Source organism: Notolepis coatsorum, assembly GCF_963971535.1.
Source record: "Notolepis coatsorum genome assembly, chromosome: 9".
Lineage (NCBI taxonomy): Eukaryota > Metazoa > Chordata > Actinopteri > Aulopiformes > Paralepididae > Notolepis > Notolepis coatsorum.
In genome coordinates, this window is record NC_140173.1 from 49505989 (window position 1) to 49530982 (window position 24994).

A 24994-nucleotide genomic window follows, 5' to 3' on the forward strand; every position below is an offset into this window, starting at 1 on the left:
GGTGAATTTCTTGAGTTTTAACCGGAGAGTTCCTATCAGGAGGTGGTGATCTGTAGCTGCATCGGCTCCTCTTTTCACTCTGACGTCTTGGAGGGATCTCCTGAATTTCTGTCTGATGCATATATGGTCAATCTGGTTCTCTGTTTTGTGGTCCGGTGAAATCCATGTGGCTTTATGAACTCTTTTGTGCGGAAAGACGCTGCCTCCTATGACCAGGTTATGAAATGCGCAGAAGTCTGTGAATTGTTCACCATTGTTGTTCATTTCCCCTAGACCATGTTTGCCCATTATTTGCTCTTTTCCTGTGTTGTCTTGTCCTATTTTTGCGTTGAAGTCTCCTGTCAGGATGATGATGTCTTTCTTTTTCTGCCGGTTGATGACTTGCTGTAGTATATCGTAGAAATGATCTTTTGCTTGCTGTTCTGCCTCGTTAGTGGGTGCGTAGCATTGTATGATTGTGATTATTTTGCTTTTGGTGAAAAATCTAGCTGTGATGATGCGTGCATTTATTGCCTCCCACTCCATGAGGGACCTAGCTGCTTCTCTTGAGAGCATGAGTCCTACTCCCTCTGTGTGTGGGGCATTGTCTTGCTCATGACCTGAGTATATGTTATGGTTTGTAACCGACCCCAATCGCACAACACAAGACAGGTATGATGGTTTGCCAAGAAAACAGATATTTATTGAACAACAGGGAAATACAGGGAAAAGGGCACTGTCCCTTTAAGGGAGAATCACAAATACAGGAATATAATATGAGGGGAAGGAAAGGTGCCTTCAAGAGGCGGGCAGGAAAAGGGAACACTAAGGGAAAGTAAGGGAACGCCTAAGGGAAGGTTAAGGGAACGCCTTGGGACAGAGGACTAGGGACTAGGAGAGCTAGGGATAGAGGACTAGGGACTAGGAACTAGGTGGAACTAGAAAGGGGAGAACTAGGGAACAGGAACTAGGTGGAACTAGAAGGGGAGAACTTGGGACCAGGAACTAGGTGGAACTAGCAGGGGAGAACTAGGGAAACAGGAACTAGGTGGAACTAGAAGGGGAAAACTTGGGAACAGAGGGGACTGAGGCCCGCGGAGGCGGGCTGGGAAACAGGGAGGAACTGGGAGGACTGGTGGAAATCATCTGGGCCGCTCTGCAGGACAGAGGAGATAGTTAATGCACAAAAGGGAGAAAACAGAGCAGGTGCAGAACAGTCCAAATAACAAAGTGAACAAAGTAATAATATCTTCGTGTGACAAACACACAGGGGGAGATGTAAAGTCCAAAAATACTATTCTAAGTGAGAACCAAAAACAGAGGCATTACGCTGGGAGATGAAATGTCCAAACTAACTAACAGAGGCAATACGCTGGGAGAGGAAATGTCCAAACTAACTAACAGAGGCAATACGCTGGGAGAGGAAATGTCCAAACTAACTAACAGAGGCAATACGCTGGGAGATGAAATGTCCAAACTAACTAACAGAGGCAATACGCTGGGAGAGTGACATCACAATCAAAACTCACCCAGGCGTATGCGTAAAGGTACAGGGGCAGCAGCGGGAACGGGGGCAAGGGCACTACGCTGAGTGAGTGACATCACAATCAAAACTCACCCAGGCGTATGCGTAAAGGTACGGGGGCAGCAGCGGGAACGGGGGCAAGGGCACTACGCTGAGTGAGTGACATCACAATCAAAACTCACCCAGGCGTATGCGTAAAGGTACGGGGACAGCAGCGCGAACGGGGGCAAGGGCACTACGCTGGGTGAGTGACATCACAATCAAAACTCACCCAGGCGCATGCGTAATGGTACAGGGACAGCAACGGGAACGAAGGCATCGCCACCGGGGCGGCTGGCTGTCCGAGCCGAGGGAGAGAGTGCTGGAACAGTGGCGGTGACGAGGGCATCGTCCTCCGGGTAGCCGCTGTCGGAGCCGAGGAACGGAGTGCTGGAACAGTGGCGGTGACGAGGGCATCGTCCACCGGGTAGCCGCTGTCGGAGCCGAGGAACAGAGTGCGCGCCACACCTTGGTGTGCGCGTCGGAACAGGGAGCTGGAACAGTGGCGGTGGCGAGGATGTCGTCCACCGGGTAGCCACTGTCGGAGCCGAGGAACAGAGTGCGCGCCACACCTTGGTGTGCGCGTCGGAACAGGGAGCTGGAACAGTGGCGGTGGCGAGGATGTCGTCCACCGGGTAGCCACTGTCGAAGCCGAGGAACAGAGTGGCGCGCCACACCTTGGTGTGCGCGTCGGAACAGAGAGACGCATCGGGGTGCGTCTGCCAGGAGGAGTGTGCCAAGCACGAGGGTCTGGAAGATGCGCGTCCGTGCGCTGGTACGGAGGAGCGTGCCAAGCTCGAAGGTCTGGAAGATGCGCGTCCGTGCGCTGGTACGGAGGAGCGTGCCAAGCTCGAAGGTCTGGAAGATGCGCGTCAGTGCGCTGGTACGGAGGAGCGTGCCAAGCTCGAAGGTCTGGAAGATGCGCGTCAGTGCGCTGGTACGGAGGAGCGTGCCAAGCTCGAAGGTCTGGAAGATGCGCGTCAGTGCGCTGGTACGGAGGAGCGTGCCAAGCTCGAAGGTCTGGAAGATGCGCGTTGCGCGCTGGTCTGGAGAGCGTGCCAAGCTCGAGCGTCCTTGGAAGATGCGCGTTGCGCGCTGTGGACTGGAGAGCGTCTGCGCTGGTCTGGATGTGCGTCAGTGCGCTGGTACGGAGGAGCGTGCCAAGCTCGAAGGTCTGGAAGATGCGCGTTGCGCGCTGGTCTGGAGAGCGTGCCAAGCTCGAGCGTCCTTGGAAGATGCGCGTTGCGCGCTGTGGACTGGAGAGCGTCTGCGCTGGTCTGGATGTGCGTCAGGACGACAGCTGCGCGGGGGGTCTGAAGTGGATGACTGGGATGCCTCCCGTGGAAGTCTAGGGAGCGCAGACCAGTCCCACTCTCAGGCAACGGCGACAGCAGGCGAAGGCTGGAGCAAACATCTCGACGCCGGAGAATGGAACAGCATAGGCAGACAGAGGATCTCCCGAAAGAGTCTAGATGTTTAGAGAATATGACTCGGCAAGTATACAACACGACCCCACGCCAAAACGAGGGGAAGCGCCCTGGTATTTAAAGCCCACCGGGGGACTAATTAGCCTGCCACCACAGGTGCGAGAGATAATAGAATATCAAACAGGTGTGGCCACTAAGGGTAAGGAACGAGAGGGTGGGGGCTAGAGAGAGTGAGTAGGGAATTCCTAACAGTAGGCCTAAAGAAGACAGAAAATAGGGAATTCCTAACAGTAGGCTTAAAGAAGACAGAGAATAGGGAATTCCTAACAGTAGGCTTAAAGAAGACAGAGAAAAGGTAGTGAGCAGCGGGCAAAACCTCACAGTATCCCCCCCTCCAACGGGAGCCACCCGGCGACCCAAAACAAATACAGACAGAGTGGCAGGGGGCAAAACAAGACAAAAACGAAGGCACTGGCCAAGCCAGTAGGGGAAGCCACCACAAGAGTGGGGCTAGCAAAAGAAACAGGGTCGCCGAGGGGTAACTAGGGTAGCAGAGGGGCAACTGGTCTAGAGGAACTGGGTCTAGAGAACTAGTCTAGCGAACTGGGCAAGAGAACTGGTCTAGAGAACTGGTTTAGAGAACTGGTCTAGAGAACTGGTCTAGAGGAACTGGTCTAGAGAACTGGTCCAGAGAACAGGTCTAGAGGAACTGGGTCTAGAGAACTGAGGGGCAAGCAGGGTAGCTAAGGGGTAACCATGGAAGCACCGGGAAAGGGCTAGCAGAGGGAAGGATAGCTGCCAGGGCACTGATAGCTACAGGGCCTATGCTAGCTGTACTGCTACATCAACATAGAGGCTGCGCAAGCTGCCGGAGCCAGGCTAGCAGAGGGAAAGGGTAGCTGCCAGGGCACTGATAGCTACAGGGCCTATGCTAGCTGTACTGCTACATCAACATAGAGGCTGCGCTAGCTGCCGAGCTAGGCTAGCAGGGGGAACTACACAAAAAAGTGGAGGCCATGCAGAGGGACCGGGTTAGCTGCTTGGGCCTGGCTAGCTACAGGGCCTATGCCAGCTGCAAGGCTGCATTAACATAGAGGCTGTGCTAACAGCCGGGGCCAAGCTAGCAGACCGGGGCCATGCAGAGGGAAACTGGGTTAGCCGCCAGGGCATGGCTAGCTACAGGGCCTATGCCAGCAGCAAGGGCTGCATAAACATAGAGGCTGTGCTAGCAGCCGGGGCTAAGCTAGCAGACAGGGGCTCTGCTGAGGGACTGGGTTAGCTGCCAGGGCATGGCTAGCTACAGGGGGGTCAAACAGGGCAAAACGGGAAGCAAACAGGGGAGCTAACCGGGGAGACTAACAAGCTAAACAGGGGAGCAAACAGGGCTAACAGGGGAGCTAGAGGGAACAAGAAAAAAAAAGGCAAACTCAACATACACAGTCTGTGCTGGCTGGGGTCGTAGACTTGGTGGGGTCGTACTGTTATGGTTTGTAACCGACCCCAATCGCACAACACAAGACAGGTATGATGGTTTGCCAAGAAAACAGATATTTATTGAACAACAGGGAAATACAGGGAAAAGGGCACTGTCCCTTTAAGGGAGAATCACAAATACAGGAATATAATATGAGGGGAAGGAAAGGTGCCTTCAAGAGGCGGGCAGGAAAAGGGAACACTAAGGGAAAGTAAGGGAACGCCTAAGGGAAGGTTAAGGGAACGCCTTGGGACAGAGGACTAGGGACTAGGAGAGCTAGGGATAGAGGACTAGGGACTAGGAACTAGGTGGAACTAGAAAGGGGAGAACTAGGGAACAGGAACTAGGTGGAACTAGAAGGGGAGAACTTGGGACCAGGAACTAGGTGGAACTAGCAGGGGAGAACTAGGGAAACAGGAACTAGGTGGAACTAGAAGGGGAGAACTTGGGAACAGAGGGGACTGAGGCCCGCGGAGGCGGGCTGGGAAACAGGGAGGAACTGGGAGGACTGGTGGAAATCATCTGGGCCGCTCTGCAGGACAGAGGAGATAGTTAATGCACAAAAGGGAGAAAACAGAGCAGGTGCAGAACAGTCCAAATAACAAAGTGAACAAAGTAATAATATCTTCGTGTGACAAACACACAGGGGGAGATGTAAAGTCCAAAAATACTATTCTAAGTGAGAACCAAAAACAGAGGCATTACGCTGGGAGATGAAATGTCCAAACTAACTAACAGAGGCAATACGCTGGGAGAGGAAATGTCCAAACTAACTAACAGAGGCAATACGCTGGGAGATGAAATGTCCAAACTAACTAACAGAGGCAATACGCTGGGAGAGTGACATCACAATCAAAACTCACCCAGGCGTATGCGTAAAGGTACAGGGGCAGCAGCGGGAACGGGGGCAAGGGCACTACGCTGAGTGAGTGACATCACAATCAAAACTCACCCAGGCGTATGCGTAAAGGTACGGGGGCAGCAGCGGGAACGGGGGCAAGGGCACTACGCTGAGTGAGTGACATCACAATCAAAACTCACCCAGGCGTATGCGTAAAGGTACGGGGACAGCAGCGGGAACGGGGGCAAGGGCACTACGCTGGGTGAGTGACATCACAATCAAAACTCACCCAGGCGCATGCGTAATGGTACAGGGACAGCAACGGGAACGAAGGCATCGCCACCGGGGCGGCTGGCTGTCCGAGCCGAGGGAGAGAGTGCTGGAACAGTGGCGGTGACGAGGGCATCGTCCTCCGGGTAGCCGCTGTCGGAGCCGAGGAACGGAGTGCTGGAACAGTGGCGGTGACGAGGGCATCGTCCACCGGGTAGCCGCTGTCGGAGCCGAGGAACAGAGTGCGCGCCACACCTTGGTGTGCGCGTCGGAACAGGGAGCTGGAACAGTGGCGGTGGCGAGGATGTCGTCCACCGGGTAGCCACTGTCGGAGCCGAGGAACAGAGTGCGCGCCACACCTTGGTGTGCGCGTCGGAACAGGGAGCTGGAACAGTGGCGGTGGCGAGGATGTCGTCCACCGGGTAGCCACTGTCGAAGCCGAGGAACAGAGTGGCGCGCCACACCTTGGTGTGCGCGTCGGAACAGAGAGACGCATCGGGGTGCGTCTGCCAGGAGGAGTGTGCCAAGCACGAGGGTCTGGAAGATGCGCGTCCGTGCGCTGGTACGGAGGAGCGTGCCAAGCTCGAAGGTCTGGAAGATGCGCGTCCGTGCGCTGGTACGGAGGAGCGTGCCAAGCTCGAAGGTCTGGAAGATGCGCGTCAGTGCGCTGGTACGGAGGAGCGTGCCAAGCTCGAAGGTCTGGAAGATGCGCGTCAGTGCGCTGGTACGGAGGAGCGTGCCAAGCTCGAAGGTCTGGAAGATGCGCGTCAGTGCGCTGGTACGGAGGAGCGTGCCAAGCTCGAAGGTCTGGAAGATGCGCGTTGCGCGCTGGTCTGGAGAGCGTGCCAAGCTCGAGCGTCCTTGGAAGATGCGCGTTGCGCGCTGTGGACTGGAGAGCGTCTGCGCTGGTCTGGATGTGCGTCAGTGCGCTGGTACGGAGGAGCGTGCCAAGCTCGAAGGTCTGGAAGATGCGCGTTGCGCGCTGGTCTGGAGAGCGTGCCAAGCTCGAGCGTCCTTGGAAGATGCGCGTTGCGCGCTGTGGACTGGAGAGCGTCTGCGCTGGTCTGGATGTGCGTCAGGACGACAGCTGCGCGGGGGGTCTGAAGTGGATGACTGGGATGCCTCCCGTGGAAGTCTAGGGAGCGCAGACCAGTCCCACTCTCAGGCAACGGCGACAGCAGGCGAAGGCTGGAGCAAACATCTCGACGCCGGAGAATGGAACAGCATAGGCAGACAGAGGATCTCCCGAAAGAGTCTAGATGTTTAGAGAATATGACTCGGCAAGTATACAACACGACCCCACGCCAAAACGAGGGGAAGCGCCCTGGTATTTAAAGCCCACCGGGGGACTAATTAGCCTGCCACCACAGGTGCGAGAGATAATAGAATATCAAACAGGTGTGGCCACTAAGGGTAAGGAACGAGAGGGTGGGGGCTAGAGAGAGTGAGTAGGGAATTCCTAACAGTAGGCCTAAAGAAGACAGAAAATAGGGAATTCCTAACAGTAGGCTTAAAGAAGACAGAGAATAGGGAATTCCTAACAGTAGGCTTAAAGAAGACAGAGAAAAGGTAGTGAGCAGCGGGCAAAACCTCACAGTATATTATTGTTTCTCCACTTGAAAGTTGTGCTTTTCCTGATTGAGTCCATCTTGTTTCACTGAGTCCTATTAAAGAAAGGTTGTACTGTTTCATTTCCGATGCTATCTGGGCGGCTTTACCGGCTTGGTACATTGTTCGAATGTTCCAGGAGCCGATCTTTGTAATGTGTTTAGTTGTGAGAAGGGGGATCAGCTGGGCAACGTCCTTTCGGCTTGAGTTGTCCAGCACCATACTTGTCTGGGGAGAGACACCTTCCACGTCCAAACTTCGCTATGTATTTTCCATGAATGTTTCTGTAATCATTTTGTTCCGCTAAGCGGGTGATTGGCCCACCTAGAGGTGCTTTTTTGTCGGGGTATTGCTCCCTTAGCCCTTTGCCCTCTCAGGCCCACCGGGCAGTGGTTGAACCATTCTTCGTCTGTTCCCTCACCCGAGACCAGTTTGTCATGGGTGACCCTACCAGGAGCACTAGGCTCCAGACAACATAGCTCTCAGGATCATAAAGACACGCAAACCTCTCCACCGCGATAAGGTGATGGTTCCAGGAGAGCAGGGCTGAGTCGTCCACAAACAGGAACAAGTTGCAGTCACAAGCTGACGACATGTCATTTGCATAAATTAGGAACAGTAGCGGTCCTAGTATGCTTCCTTGTGGAACACCACAGTTCACTGTGAGGGGGGGGGGGATAGGGTACCGTTTACCTCCACCATCTGTTCTCTCCCCTCCAGGTAGGATTGTATCCAGCTCACTGATAAACTATCAAAACCAATTGCTTTTAGCTTGTCAATCAGAATGGTGTGATTGACAGTGTCGAAGGCCTTTTGTAGGTCCAGCATGACCATGCCGCAGTATTTGCCCGCGTCCACCTCTTGCTTGATGTGGTCGTTCAAATAGAGAAGGCATGTGTCAGTGGAGTGGGATGTTCTGAAGCCAGATTGGAATTCATAGATTAGATTTTTTTCCGCTAGGTACTTTTTTTTTTTATTTATTTTTTTATTGATCTTTTTCCCCCTCCTTTTTCCTCAGATTTTCTCCCATCCCAATGTTAGTCGTTATGCCAATTCCCAATCCCCTTCCTGGTCGCTGCGCACTTACCCCCCACAGTCGGTCTGGGAGAGTGGAGGCCAATCAACCGCTTCTTTTCACCTGGCAGCGCGGATTCTCACTGAGAGGGCGTAGCGTGTGGAAGGATCCCACTATCCCACTTAGATCCTATCCGCGCTTAGCAGGCGCCCCGACCGAACTGTAGGAGTCGCTGTTTACAACAACCTGGACCCACCCCGCCAGCTTCTCCCACCCTCTAATACTGCCAATTGTATTAGTGTGAACGGCCAGCCAAGCTGGTGACAACCCCGGAGCTGTGAGCTGGATTCGAACAGGCGAATCCAGCCGCTCCGGGGTTGGTGACGAACGCAATCTCCGTTATGCCACCTGACCGCCCTGGCGCTAGGTACTTTTCGACCTGTTTGTATACTATTTTTTTCCATGACTTTCGAGATGGCTGTAAGGATAGAAACAGGGCGGTAGTTGCCTGGGTCTAATTTGCTGCCCTTTTTGTGCAGGGGTGTTACTCTCGCAATTTTGAAGTCCTTGGGGACGTGTCCCTGTTTTATGGAGAGATTTATTATGTGTGTGATGACTGGGGTGATGGCGGCTGCTGAGTCTCTGAGGAATTTGGAGGGGATGTTGTCATGGCCAGTGGCCTTGTTTGGTTGGAGGGCACTCAGTTTTTTGAGTACCTCATCTGTAGTTACCATTTCCAGTTTGAAGTTGTCTTTGTGGACGCCTAGGTTCTTGTAGTATGCTACTATGTGTTCTACCCCATACTGCCCTGAGTGGGAGGGTAGTTTGTTTACCAGTGTTGTGGCTATGTTTGTGAAGAAAGTGTTTAAGTAATTGGCTACATCCAGTTTGTCTGTGATGAGCGTGTTGTCCGTCTTTATGTTTATGTTTGAGAACCTGGTTTTAAGTTTTTTACTGCAGCCTAGTTGATTATTGAGTAATTGAGTTTTTATGTCATTTCTTAGTCTGTTTCTTTCTAGTTTGAGTTCAGTCACGTGGGCTTGGAGTTCACTGCTCGTGCTTTTGGTAAGCTTTGACTGACTTTTACGAAACTCTGTCAGAGTTTCGAAAGTGGCTGTATCAGAGGGTGGGAAAGCTGAAGGGTGGGTCCTGGGCGTTGTGGACAGCGACCCCTACAGTTCGGTCGGGGCGCCTGCTCAGCAAGGGTAGGAACTAAGGAGAGATAGTGTGGCCTCCCACACGCTACACTCTCCCCGGTGAGAACCTGCAAGGCCAGGTTGGCCTGTGGAACGGTTGGCCTGTTGGCCGGAGGAAAGCATGTGACAGTCTCCGGTCTCCCGGACCAACAGTAGGGGAAAGTACGCAACAACCAGGAAGGGTGGGATGGGAGAAAAATCGGGAAAAAGAGGGGAAGAAAGATAATAATAAAAAAAAAAAAATCATATAATGATCACTTAACCCGCATGCTATAACCCCTTTATTGGAGATCTTGGACTTGTCAGAGGTCAGGATGAGGTCAATGGTAGTCTGAGTGGATTCGCATACCCTTGTGGGTTGGGTCGGGTGATTAGCTGGCTGAGGCCGTGCAGATCACAAAACCTACTGAAGGCCTTGAAGACGGGTGCTGCTTTACGTAGCATGTCCGTGTTCCAGTCCCCAATAAGGATTTTTTCTACGCCCTCCACCCCAGCTAAACACCCATCAAGTGTGTCATAGAAGCCACTGTGTTCTGGCGGTCTATAGATTGTGCCTATTAGTACTGATTTCGCCCTTTCAAATAAGATTTCAATCCATACAGTTTCAATCTCGTCATGGTTAAGGTCAGTACGGTTGATGAATTTGGTATCTTTGTGAATATACACACAGACGCCACCTCCATACTGGTTTCTATCCCTCCTGACTACTGAATAGTTCTCGATTTCATTCTTCTTCGTTGAAAAATAACCAAATATGTCTTTCAGTGGAAATGTAAGTACCTTAGGCCGGGCCGGGGCACCTTCGCTATTTTGGACATTAGGGCCTATTTTCCGTCTGTAATTTGCTTTAGTGGTGAGCTAACGTTAGCTAACGCACGCTCCGGGATTGCAGCTGGGGGCTAGTTCTGCACTAACCTAACGTTAGCTAGCTAAAGCTAATGCACGTTAGCTAATATTACCTGTAAACTAACGCTATGTGAATGTGAAGTTGCTATTATTTTGGCCCACGTTTTGACTACTTTATTAATGTTGAACTAATGTTAAAGCTATGTTAAACATGAACCATTCTCACAAGGTGTTCAACTTCACCTTCACTGTTATTGTCCACCGCAATATACATCGTCATTGTAAAATGTGTTGCTTATTCAATCAAATCCCAGTTCATAGTGCGCACAACTGCATTTTATAACCTTGAGCAACATTCCTCTATATTAGTCCAAAATGATAAACATGACTTGATGCTTTTTTCTTACATAGTACTGTATATTTGTATGTCTGTAAATGTCTTGATGAATTGAACATTCATTTAAGTACCTGTATTATTCTGTACATTAAAATTAAACTTCTTCAACTCGAACCTGTGTGAAATGTGTATCTGGTCATCTGTGTGTGATGAGGAGATGTGGTCAGCTGCCCGACAGAGCCTTTATCCTCTCCTCTGACGGAGGCTGTGTTTGAACTGTAAAACCCCACAGTCAGAGCTACTGTACCAGATCGGTCTGAACTGTAAAACACCACAGTTAGTTGCGGGGAGGAAACTGGAGGAAAGACACAGGGAGAACATGCCAACTCCACACAGAAAGTACCTGGATTTGAATAGAATATTTGCATCTCTGTGGGGTCCAATCGATAACAATCGCTTATCAAACCCATTGTGTTTACTGATACCATATAAACCATTAAGAGTGGTTGTCAGTCAGACAAGAGGAAGACTGTCAGGTTTTAAACTGTGGATACCAAACAGAAGGTAAAGATAACTGAACTGTACAGTAACAGTAATCCAGAACTATTTCATTGCACTGTAAATAAACTGATTTTATAGTATGTCACATCAATGAAAAACGTAAGGTTATGTATATAACCTAGTTATATGAGTACTGGCTAAGCGTCCCGCTCTTAAGCCTATCGAGATATACCTCATCTCATGTACCTATTGTACTCCATCAACGAAAAAAACAAGTACACCCACACCTGCCGGGTCCCGCCCCTATGGAGGCGTAGCCTATAAGACAGTAGGCATGGTCACCAAACACTCTTCCTTGCCAAAAATCCCGTTTCCAGTAAAAGATCCCTCAAAAGGGAACTCAGGGCCGCTTAAGAGCGGGACGCTTAGCCAGTACTCATATAACTAGGTTATATACATAACCTTACGTTATATTATCGTACTTGGCCATCGCGTCCCGCTCTTAAGCCTATCGAGATATGGAGTAGAGCGGACGCGAGGCCCGACAAATGTACCCCCTGAGGACCCGTAAGCCCACATCAAGGGGTTGGGGAGCCCCGTCACCCCATCCTTCCTAATGAAGGGGGGGGGCAGTCAACTCGAGCGAGCAAGAGGGAACTAGAACCCCTTGAACACACAGCACAGGCGGAACCACGTGTGACCTAACACACTGTGGCCCATACCCACACACTCCTGCTACCCTACCAAAGGACGGGAAGCAGGAAAGGCCACAGACCCCAGAACCGCCTGGGAGACAGAACCCCCGGTCATGTCCATGAGGTAAAACCTTACAAAGGGGCCCGGGGAGGACCATGAAGCTGCAGCACAGATGTCCTCCACCGAGGCCCCACCCAGGAGAGCGGCAGAGGCAGCCACCCCACGAGTGGAGTGCGCCCTGACGCCCCCAGGGGGATCCAGCCCGGCCAACGTGTAGCAGAGGGCAATGCCCTCGCACAACCAATGGGACAGGCGCTGTTTCAATAGTGCCTTACCGGCACGAGAACCACCGTGACAGACAAAAAGCTGATCGGTGACCCTGAGGTCCTGAGTACGGCTGAGGTAAATTCCCAAAGCATGGACCGGACATGACAGGTGAGGAGGCGGATGAAAACGCCTGAACCACAATATCCCTGGAGCGGAAGAACTCCGGATATTAGTTGGCCCGACGCGTCACCAGCGAGGGAGGCGTCGGTCAAAAACGTGACGTGAGACAGCGCCGTAACCATCCTAGGACGGAACCTCCCGAGCGTGTCGACAACACGTTCTGAGAGGGATGCCCATAGCACTCCAACCGTTGACTGGGAAGAGGAGTACTCTACTTCCAGTCTACAGCAAACCCCAGGCTGGTAGGGACCTGCCTGGTACGAGACCCGACGATCCACCTTGACCGCGAAGGACCAGAACGTCGTCAGGGCAGAATACCCTTCGTAACCCCTGACGACGCAGAGGCCCCAGTGCGGCCTCCACGCACTTGGTGAAGATGCGGGGAGCCAGAGAAAACCGAACGGCAGCCTCTGGTACTCATACGCTAACCCTGCAAAGGAAGCGTAGGTAAGCCCTAGGATGGAAGATCGGAGATGCGAATACGCATCCTACAGGTCTATGGAGCAGAACCAGACCCCCACCTGACAGTGTTCAACAGGTAGGAGACGATCCAAAAAAATGCTGAACCTTCCCATGGGACAGGTCCAGCATGGGTCTGGCACCCCCCCCCCCCCCCCCCCCCCCCCCCTCCCGATTTCTCAGGCACCAGAGAACACCGGAAGGAGAACGCCACAACGATGGCTTGCTTCGTCCACAGAGATTGGATCTCGTTGACCAGAGCTGTCACTGCTGGTGACCCTGACAATAGGGTCTGTACCAAACCCGAAAACGGGTGGGGTTGTGTAAACACAAGTCCCCGCCTCAGCGTTCTCTCCATCCACCTCGACATATGGTACTGCCGTAGTCATATGTGATGATACTCCCAATGCACCCGCCGCCATGTGGCGCAGGTCCGCCAGGAACTGTAGATAGTCGGCCCGGTCCCACCCGCTGTGCGTAGCCAACCCTGGACCCTTGCGAGCAGAGCGTTCCGTGGAGTCGGGTCGGAACCTGACACTACCCACGAGGCAATCGCACCCAAGGGGGGACCCCGACAGAAAGGGCCGGTTTGATACGGGGGAAGCTGACATCAATCTAGGTGACAAAAGCCCCCCCACTGAACACCCCTCCAGAACATGCTGAGGAGTTGTTCTGCAGCCGGACATGCAAGGCGTGAGGACCCCATGGGTTCCACACACCGTAGCCCTGCAGTGATATTACTACCACCCAAAATCACGCGCGCCTGCGAAACCACTGCCAATCTTTCAGGAGTGGGAGGCACCAACATGATACCTGGCCTGGCGAAGGCGAGATCGGGGAAGCCCGCACTGTGTGCCTCAAAAGGTTTCGAGCCCCCCTGCTGACAACACTTATAGTTGACAGACGTAACACCAGGCTCAACCAACACAGGTTATGGTGTGGGAGCCGCTTGACAGCACAACATTCTCACGGACAGACCCAGGCTCAGCCATCCACTGGGTGTCAGCCCCTGTCCCCATGAGAAGCGAAAAGTGGGGCCGCCCGCGCTTCAACGAAGGCACGCGGCCCGCAGCCAAAGGAAACAATCAGAGCTCCCTTTTCCCGCTGGTGTTGGGGGAGGGAGTGATCGGAGAGCGGGCTGCTCGCGGCAGGACGTCGACGGCTTGTTGTTCAAGCCGAGCCCATCCAACATGGCCGATCCCTCGGCCACCAAGGCTGTCGGCCTTGTGGACACCTGTCGATTCAACGCCCAGGATACCTCCGGCGGGGGAAAACATGGCCGCCTGTCAAGGGCCTCGTCATCGCCGCTGACGAGGCCATGCTCTCTCTTCTTCAGGCTGCGTGGTGTGAGGTGGTGTGGGGCCTAGGACAATACTGCCCGCGCTCCAGCAGAAGACCAAAAACCCCTGCGGATAGGGGAACCCTGAGCGGTTATAGCTTGCGGCTAGGTCAAAGCTAATAACGTCAACAACCTTGCGCGATGTGTCGACGTCGGCTGGCCCTCAAGGCCCCGCCACCAGACACCATTTTTTGATAGAAAAAAACAGCAATTCGAACACAGTTACTAATCGCTGCCAATTCCATACCGTGGCGGTACAGGCTTTAGCAGCCCACCAGCCACTCGCCAGGCCGACCCACCTCATGGCGTCGGCCGGGCAGGGCACTGTTTCAATATGTCAAAAGCAAAGGACTGATGTTAACACAGAGCACCAAACAGCAAACAGCAACCTCCACTGTGGTGTGCACCATGAAGGGGTTAAATGAATAAAATAACTAACACCACAAAATACTGTAGAATGAGCAAGCCCATGTACACAACGTTAAAGGGAGGCGGACCAGAGAGAACCAGTCCCGCATTCATTCATAATATTCACAACAGCACACCAGCCTTAGCTTTAGCCCATTTACCCAAAAAGTAAACAAAGCCCCCCCCCCGCACTACTCCCCCAATAGACACCGATTGACCGTCAACATGAATGGTTGAGAGGAGAGAAAGCTGTAGCATAGACAGACATTCTCGTAGCGGAGAGACAGAACAAAACAGTAGCCCACTACACTACTATAGCATAGCGTCTTCAACGCTACTATGGACAGAAAACAGTCAGCTGAGCCACAACACGGGCCGCCGCTAAGTCCCATCCTGCAGTAGTATAGCTCTACTGCCACCCGCCGAGCCTCAAGCATCGGCTTCCGGGTGGAAACCCCGTTCAAAGCCCCGCCGGGGCACAGGTTTAACGCTACCTGGCTAGGCCTACCTAGTCATGGCACACCCTGTTGACAACCCATTTACCCGTAAAAAGGGTAAAATAGGACTCAGCAAAACCCCCACATTAGCAACCGACTGACCTTCATTGATGAACCGGGCAAGAGGAGGGAAAAGCAGCAAAATCCCACGGCGGAGACATTAGAACAGCGTAGCAGTAGTGTTAGCACATAGCATTAGCATTAGCATGTAGCGTTAGCATTAGCTGTTTAGCAGCACGCTTCCAGGATTGTTTGGAACCCATCCACTACAGTGAACCGTTCACCAAACCATCCCACCCCTGGCGCCGACACACAACATGGTTGTGTAACAAAACAAACCACATTACTAACACTAACACCAATGCCTGATGACACGAGGCCTACCTGTGTACAAGCTGGCCCGATAGCCAAACCTTGCACGCTGATCCTTGGTCTGCTGCCATCAGACGAGGAAACATCAACATAGGCCCGACGTGTCGCTGAAACATGCCCCGAAGATTCCAGGGGTAAGCAAACCTCCGGTAAACTTTCAACATTACGCAATTTCTCATAATCTTTTCATAACAACTAGTTTACATAGGTGCACTGCGACCATTATGATGGAAACGAAAATAGAGGAAGAGTGTTTGGTGACCATGCCTACTGTCTTATAGGCTACGCCTCCATAGGGGCGGGACCCGGCAGGTGTGGGTGTACTTGTTTTTTTCGTTGATGGAGTACAATAGGTACATGAGATGAGGTATATCTCGATAGGCTTAAGAGCGGGACGCGATGGCCAAGTACGATAATGGTACTTAGTTCATTAGTCTCTCCATCTATGTAACTAACCATATTTGCATATCTTGTATGTCACACATCTAACAGTACTGTATATGATTGAATTGATTGAAAACTTGAATGAACAGATTGCAGAATGGGTACAGTACAGTACAGCTCAATACACACAATTATTATTATTATATATTAATTATTTGTAGATCTGGTATGTCATAAATGTCTAGATGTAACAGTACTGTCTATCTGTATGTCATATGATGAATTGAAAATGGGGGACCCTGATGTAAACAAGACAAAAGTCTTTCTGGGCTGCAATATATCCATCATATCTCAACAAATTAGTCATAATCCAGAAGAGGTTCCTCAGGATGATTTCCCACTCTACCAGATATGAACCATCTGCACCTCTGTTCCGCAAATATTCTCTACTATCAATTGACAAACTTAATACCCTTCAAACATGCTCATTCATATTAAAGTTAATTAACAATAGGCAAGATCTTCCTGATACCTTCCATAGTTTCATCATCTTTTCATCAGAATTTCACTCATATCCAACAAACCATAGCAATAAACTCCACTTACCTTTCTGTCAGACAACTAGCCATCAATTCAACATTAGCTTTAGAGGTCCTAAACTCTGGAACACTCTAAATTCATCATTGAGGTCAACAACCTCCTTATCCATATTCAAAAAACAATTAAAATCTAATTTAATTTCATCATAAATCACTGTCACATTAAGTTACTCCTGTGTCATCAGTGTTACAGCTACTGTTAGTATGACTGCTTGTTTCCTTTTCCTCATTATATACTGTTAATATGTTATTCTCCTCTTTCTTTGCCCTCTTGTACAAAAAAAAAAAAAAAAAAATTCTTGTTACTGACTCGTGTACATTTTCCATGTTTTCGCTATAGTGTCTGCCTTATGTCTCTGATCCTGTTTTGTAGTTTATTTTGTAGACCATGTTTACATGTAATTCGTTCATATCGTTTATGGACAATGAGATGGGAGTGGAACTTTGTACAAGCCCTTTGGGCTTCGTTCCCTCCTAGCACTGTTTTTTTTTTTTTTATATAATGTGCTTGTTACATTCAAGCCTAAAATATGGCTTGTGAAGGCCTTGAATGCAACGTGGTGGACACAGGACACTGGACAAGAGTTATCAAAAATAACTATTTATTTACAACTAACTAAATGGACAAAAAGAGTGGGAGCTGGGTGTTCCAGACTCCAAAGTTCAATAACAAAACTAATAGGCAAAAAGGAAAAACAAGCCGAATGTACAACAGGCAGTGAGAGCAGGTGAGACGCTGGAGAGCTGAGACATCTCTTGTGAAGTGGGGAGACACTGCAGCCTGCACTCTGCTCTCCTTTGTAGGGCGTGGTGCCTCATCACCACACCTGTGTTAATTAGAAAGCGGCCATTTTAAACACAAGCAAAAACAGGAAGAAACAGTGTGTCAATCAAACCACCAATTAGTGACAACACACTACAACCACAATGTGAATATGCACCACAGACAGTAAGTATCCCTCCACCATGTGAAAGTAATACGTAACAGTGCTAAATAAATAAACGAAACTAAACTAATGTCACATAATAATAATAATAATAATAATAATAATAATAATAATAATAATAATAATAATATTTAATAATAATAATAATAATAATAATAATAATAATAATAATAATAATAATAATAATAATAATAATAATAATTAATTTAATTTATATAGCGCTTCTCAATAACCCGAAGTCGCTGAAACACATCCTGGCTTAAGAACAGCTGTTTACAATTGAATGTCTAAGACTGTCTGTATGTTCTTCTCCAAGGGCCACAGATAAGTTGCAGAGCAGGATAGCTTCATCTCTGGTCAGAAATTACAGGTAGTATCAGAATACAAGTACTTAGGAGTACACATTGACCCAAACCTTAGTTTAAAAAATCACATAAAAAAAAGTCTGCAATAAGGTTAAATTCAGCTTATCAAACTTCAGATACATTAGAAACTTCCTTTCAACCGAGGCAGCAAAGCTATACTACTATATGGTTCTTTCCCACATCACATACTGTTTGATAACCTGGTCCAATTCACATTCCACCATTCTGAAACCACTTCAATCACTATACAAACAAGCAATACAAATTCTAGACAAGAAACCATTCAGGTACCATCACTGTCACATTCTAAAAATATATAATCTACTCAGTTGGGAAAACCTGATTCTTTATCAAAACGTCTGTCTAGTTTTTAAAATAAAGTGTGGATTGGCTCCTCCTCCTTTGTCTGGTTTCATCAACCTCAAGTCTGCCTCAAGCAGGAATACTAGAGGTGCGGCAAGGGGGGACTGTACAATCTAGGGCTGTCCCCGACCAAGGATTTGGATAGTCGACTTTGATTGGCCGAAATGAGCTGATAGTCGACTATTAGTCGGCTATGATTTATTTAAATTTTTTATCATTCCATTTGGGCTGTGGGAGGTGCTTAATGTCTGAAGGAGTCGACGGAAGGCTTCTTGTGCTCTGCAAAAGCATGCAATTGGTCCACTGATGGATACATCTTGATATTTGTCTAGTCTAGTGTGTTCATTAGATGGGTGAAATCCTCTTTCAGTGCCTCTGTGCCTGTTTTCTTAGGCAGTTAGCCTCTGGTATGCGTGCCATTAGTGTTAGCCACGCTTCTAGGCCTCTTTTCTTTTGGAAAGAATGATAAAAAAATATATATAATAATTATTATTATAATACTTTTTTATTTTTTTTGCATTCGACTAAGAGGTTGGCAGTCGACTACAGCTCCTTTCGATCGATTAGTCGACTAATAGGGGTCAGCCCTAGTACAATCCCTTTAAAAAAAAAAAAGGGGGCATTTGGCCAGGCAGTCTTTTCATATAGAGCATCCCACCAATGGAACTCAATTCCTCAAACAATTAGAGTGTCCACATCGTATCACTCATTCAGGTGCAGGGTTAACACTTTGATTGTCAGTAGGGGGTGCGCTATTTATCGCTTGAGTGCCAGCGCTTTAGTCAATGAGCGAGCACATTTGTGAACGCATAAATTAGCCTTTTGGCTAAAATTGGGTGCATTTACATTTGTAAAATGTTTTATTAATGTACACTGTCCCCCTTGAACAAATAAAGTAAACCTAAACCTATAAACTATATCTTAAATTATGGCTATGTGTCTAATACGCCCGTCGCTTATCAATGACTTGCTTGCAGTCAACATGTACGAAACGGATTGTTTTTTCATCGGTACATTTCCGTTTTATACCGTTTTGAATACGAATATAGTTTTGGAAATTTCTAGAAAAAAATAAAGATTCCTCAGGAATCGCCCTTTACTGGAATACACACAACACTTTGTCATTTTCCGGCTGATTTATGAATAGTTTTCAAATACACGCTAGATTATCTATAGTATATGTGTACTTATGGACGCTAGAGAAGCGGGCTGAAAAATCGATTATCCATGACCTGGTCAGCGCTAACGTTATACACGCACACACAGCCACACACAGACACGTTGTGAAATATGTGAAAAAAACATCTGATTACCCCAAAACTGGTAAAATAGATTCCTTACCTCAGATCAGATGTTCTGCAAAAAGATTATTCCAATTCCTGATCGCCATTCCAAATATCGATCGCGTTTATTGATCCAACATTAGACCTCGAAACAGATAATCCACGCTGCTTTCGGTTGCCCCAATGAATGCAATAGTCTCGGGTTACATGCCTGAGAAGTAAAATGTGGAATCCGGAGTTTTTTTTTTCACATGCATTTTCATTGAGTCCATTCCAATGGGTGCAATACCATCCGGGAGACGATAGGGGGCGGTATTTGCCCGTTGAGCTCAGAGACAGTCCCAATGATAACATGAGGCTGGATTGATGAAAAATGAATGGATATCGCTAATAAAATAAATAACGATTAAATAACGAGATTTGTCGTTGTTGGCACTCAATGTGTTAAGGTATGGCTCATTGAAAAACAGCATTGTCAACACTGAGGTGTGTGTGGATATGGTGCGTTTGTCTATGTCTGGGTCTTCTAATATGTCATGATGTGAATGAATGAATGAATGAATGAAAACTTTATTTAACAGATTGCAGAATGGGTACAATACAGTACGGCTCAATACATACAATTGTTAAGGGGATGCAGACCTGAGAAAGACGTTTGTCTATGTGCTGTCCTTGTGTCCATGACTGTATTGTGCCCTGTATCCCTATCGTATGTTCTATGTGCTTTTGTTGTGTTTTTATTAGAGGTGGGCATAGATACTTTTTTTTAATCTAGATTAATCTATCTGCAATCCTGGAGTTAATCTAGATTAAAATGCCTCATTTGAAGTCTGCCGAAGGCATTCAAAATATGTGTGTTCTACCCAAATAATGACCAGAAGTAAGTCCTTACTTTTTCTTTCCTCCTTACGTTTCTCAGGCCAGGTGGCCCATTACACCATGAGCCCATCTCCCGTTTCCAAAATGCATTACAGACTGTTTGAAAAAGCTGTTTTGCTATGATAATTGGTAATGAAATATCAAAATAATGTTCAATAAGATGTACTTGTTTTTAATAAATTGTTTTACAATTTAAATCCTCTAATATTGGACGGGTCTTGTATTTACCTCAGCTGCAAAGAGCACCAGGCCTTTACATCACATTTACATTTAGTCATTTAGCTGACGCTTTTATCCAAAGCAACTTACAAGTTCTGTACGACAAGCCATCAGGAAGGGCACAACTCTATCAGCTGAGCAACAATGTTCATCAAAGTGTTGAGTGCTACAGTGTAGGTTAGTTTATTAGGACAAGTGCATGACAGTACGGTTAGTTAGGGTTAGATATTTTTTTTTTTTTTTTTTTTTAATTCAGATAATGGTTGAAGAAGTGCGTCTTTAGTCGACGGCGAAAGATTGGACGTGTTTCGGCTGTCCTAACTGGGGTGGGTAGTTCATTCCACCATTGTGGGGCAAGGACTGAGAATAGGCGACTTCTCTTTGATGACCGTCCCGGAGCTTGGATAGGAGTAGGTCTGAGGGGGCCAGAAGATGCAGAGCGTAGGGGTCTTGAGGGTGTGTAGTTAGAGACCATTGACCGGAGGTAGGCGGGAGCGGTTCCCTTTGCCGCACGGTATGCTAGGTCGAGGGCCTTGAAGCGGATTCGTGCAGCAATGGGGAGCCAGTGCAGGTCCCTAAGAAGTGGGGTGACATGGGCCGACTTCGGTAGGTTTGAGATCAGGCGGGCCGCTGCGTTCTGAATGAGTTGAAGAGGCTTAGTGGCAGTGGCCGGGAGGCCAGCGAGCAGTGCGTTGCAGTAGTCGAGGCGGGAGATGACTGTTGATTGGACGAGGAGTTGGGTGGCTTATTTTGTCAGGAAGGGGCGGATCCTTCTGACGTTGCTCAGGAGGAATCGGCAGGTTCTGGTTGTCGCTGCGATGTGAGCAGAGAAGTTCAACTGGTCGTCGAGGACAACACCAAGGTTTTTGGCGGTCAAGGACGCGGTCACAGCTGCATTCTCGACTGTGATGGAAAGGTCGGTCAGGGGGGAGGATTTGGCCGGCAGGTGGAGCAATTCTGTTTTGCTTAGGTTCAGTTTGAGGTGGTTGGTCGTCATCCAGGCGGAGATGTCGGACAGACAAGCCGAGATCCGCTCAGAGATGTGGATATCTGAGGGAGGGAAGGAGAGGAAGAGTTGAGTATCGTCGGCATAACAATGGTAGGAGAAGCCATGAGACGTGATAATGTTACCCAGTGATTTAGTGTAGAGGGAGAAGAGAAGGGGTCCTAAAACCGAGCCCTGGGGGACACCCGTCCGCAGGGGGCGGTGGCCGACACCCTCTCCATGACACTTGGTAGGAGCGGTCATTGAGGTATGATGACAGCCATGTCAGCGCAGAGCCAGCCACTCCCATTCCTGCGAGGGCCGCGAGGAGGATCTGGTGGTTGACTGTGTCGAAGGCTGCAGATAGATCTAGGAGAATCAGAACAGAGGAGAGGCCTTTCGCTTTCGCTAAGTGAAGTGCCTCTGTGACCGCAATGAGGGCTGTCTCTGTGGAGTGACCAGTCCTGAAGCCTGACTGATTAGGGTCTAGGAGGTCATTCTGTAAGAGATAAGCAGTAAGTTGGTTGGATACAGCACGTTCAAGTGTTTTAGAAAGGAAGGAGAGAAGAGAGACAGGACGGTAGTTGCCTATGACGGTAGGGTTCAGGGATGTTTTTTTTATCAGGGGCGTGACTCTGGCTTGTTTTAGGGAGGTGGGGACCACCCCCGAGTTGAGTGAGGAGTTGATGGTTGCAGTTAGGAATGGGAGGATGTCTGGTGCTATGGTCTGGAGGAGTGGGGAGGGTAGCTGGTCCAGTTGGCATGTAGTCGGACGGTTCGACGTTACCAGTGTCAGGGTCTCGGCTTCTGTAATGGGAGAGAAAGATGACAGAGTGAAGGATGAGGTTCTCAATTCAGCATTTGGAATGGGTGGGGGTTGGGAGAAGGAGCTGCGAATGTTCTTCACTTTTTCCTCAAAGAAGATCGCAAAGTCTTCGGCAGAGAAAGATGAGGGAGGGGGGGGGGGGGGGTGGGGGGGGAGTGAGGAGGGAGGACATGCAGTTTGCGAAGATTCTTGGCAGAGGCCTCGATCCTATGGTGAAAGAAAGAAGCTTTGGCATTAGTAATGGTTTTGGAGAATGTTAAGAGGTTGTGATATGTGTCGATGTCAGCAGTGAGGCGTGACTTTCTATACTTCCTTTCAGCCGCTCTCAGGACCTGTCTTTGTTCTCTCACTGGATCTGTCAGCCATGGACTGGGTGGGGAACAGCGGGCAGGTTTCTCAACGAGGGGACAGAGCTTGTCGAAGGAGGTTGTAAGGGCTGAGAGGAGGGTGGAGGTTGCCATCTTTGTGGAGAGAGCAGAGAAGGTGTCACTCAAAGGTAGAGCGGATAGTATGTCAGAGGAGAGGGTGGAGGGGGATAGGGAGGCCAGGTTGCGTCTGAGTGAGACGGTTTGAGTTGGGGTGAAGACCTTTCGGTTAAGCATGAGAGTTAGTGAGAAGGATATGAAGGAATGGTCAGATACATGTAGGGGAGTTACCGTGGTGTTAATGATGCTGGAGTTACGGGAAAATATGAGATCCAAGGAGTTGCCTGCTTTGTGGGTGGGAGGCATGGCAGTGGGAGTCAGGTCAAACGATTGTAGGAGGGAGACTACTATGACTGACTGAGATGAGTCAGGCAGGTTGAAGTCGCCCAATAGAAGGAGAGGGGTACCATCTTCCGGTAAGGAGCTTAGAAGCATGTCCAGCTCATCTGTGAAGTGATCGAGCGGACCTGGAGGGCGGTAGAGTGTAACAATGGTGAGATTGAAAGGATTAGAGACAGATACTGCATGATATTCGAAAGAGGAGAGTGACAGTTCTGGGAGTGGTGTTAAGTTTGTAGCCCATGAAGGAGATGTCATGAGGCCAGTGCCTCCACCCCGTCTGGAAGGTCAAGGTGTGTGAGTGAAGTTATAGTTTGTAGATAATGCTGCAGGTGTTGATGAGTTATTGGGGGTTATCCAGGTCTCAGTTAGAGCCAGGAGCTGCAGATTTTGACTATGGGCGTAGACAGTAATGAAGTCAGCTTTCTTGACTGCTGATTGAGAGCCTTATTAGAGAGGCTTATATAAGAGCTTATATAAGAGGCAGGCCTTATTTAATAAAGATTACACTCATGGACATAATCCATTCTATTTTTTAATACGTACATATTGTCTGTCTACATTTATTTAGACTAACATTGGTATTTAAATATTGAGTGCAGTTGAGTAATTGTGAAACTGTGGTGGATTAACATAATTCACACACTGAAGTTGGAACTGTCTATACTAGGTTGCGGGGCCCGCACGGACAATTTTGCGTGTGGTACCTTCTCGACTCTACCTGAGTCGAATCGAGTTGACATGCAGGCAATAGCTTTAGCTAACGCTATCATAGCATCATGATCTGTAATGTCAACTGGACAACGCCAGCCCCGCCTGCCAACACCATATAGATAGCGAACGTTAACTAGCGTTTGCAAACGAAGCCAATTCATCCAGCCGACACCACAGATCTAGCTATGATGACAACGTTAATGTAGTCAGGCCCGTCCTCTATTTGAATACCCTCCACTATTAGATGATATACAGTACATCAGCTAATGTAATTGGCTCCCAGACCCAACTTTGAGAATAGATTAACGGCGGTAATTATTTTATCGCATGATAAGAGTCCGCCGTTAACTTAGCCTGGTAACGGCGTTAACGGCCTGGCCTTAGTTTTTATTCTAATGTTATTTATCTTCATTTTATTCTGTTTTTATTGCTAACCCTTTTTCACACAGGATTTTAGCCTGTACCTTCTGGCAGGGGGACTGCCAATGGAAATGAGCCTTTTGGCTAAAATTGGGTGCATTTACATTTGTAAAATGTTTTATTAATACGCTGTCCCCCTTGATCAAATAAAGTAAACCTAACCTAGTGTCAGTTTATCCTCTAATAGTGTCAGATTGTTTTTTACGTCACCGAGTGCATGTCTTCCACATGTAAACACGTTATTGAGTGTCTTCCAGACTTCCACATGTAAACACGTTATTGAGTGTCTTCCACATGTAAACACATGTTATTGAGTGTCTTCCACATGTAAACACATGTTACTGAGTGTCTTCCACATGTAAAGTACACATGTTACTGAGTGTGTCTTCCACATGTAAATACATGTTATTGAGTGTCTTCCACATGTAAACACATGTTTAGCCTGTGTGGAATTAATGCAGAGTGTAAAACCTGCTACATGTTTACATTGCAAAGGAATCGGGGAAACAGTGGTCAGGAGGCAGAGCGGTCGTCTGGTAATCTGTACAGGTGACATCATGGTAAATGTACAGGTGACATCATGGTAAATGTACAGGTAACATCGTGGTAAATGTACAGGTGACATCATGGTAAATGTACAGGTGACATCATGGTAAATGTACAGGTGACATGGAAGTAGTCAGTTCAAAGAGGCAGTTGTTTGGGTGAAGAGTAAAACAAACGGTTTAATGTCATCTCATCTCAAAGTAGAAAATACTTAAATCTACATCCTAGTTAATCATATTCATATAATCATATCACGTGGAATTAAAGAATGTGTGGAAGATATAAGATACATCCTCAATATCATCTATCTATTATAATTATAGTGTTTACACTGCTTATTTCTATCTTACTACAATTGTATTGCCTATATGTTTATGTCTTTCTATTACCCTGCCCATACCTGTACCCCCCCTCCCCCATGCTG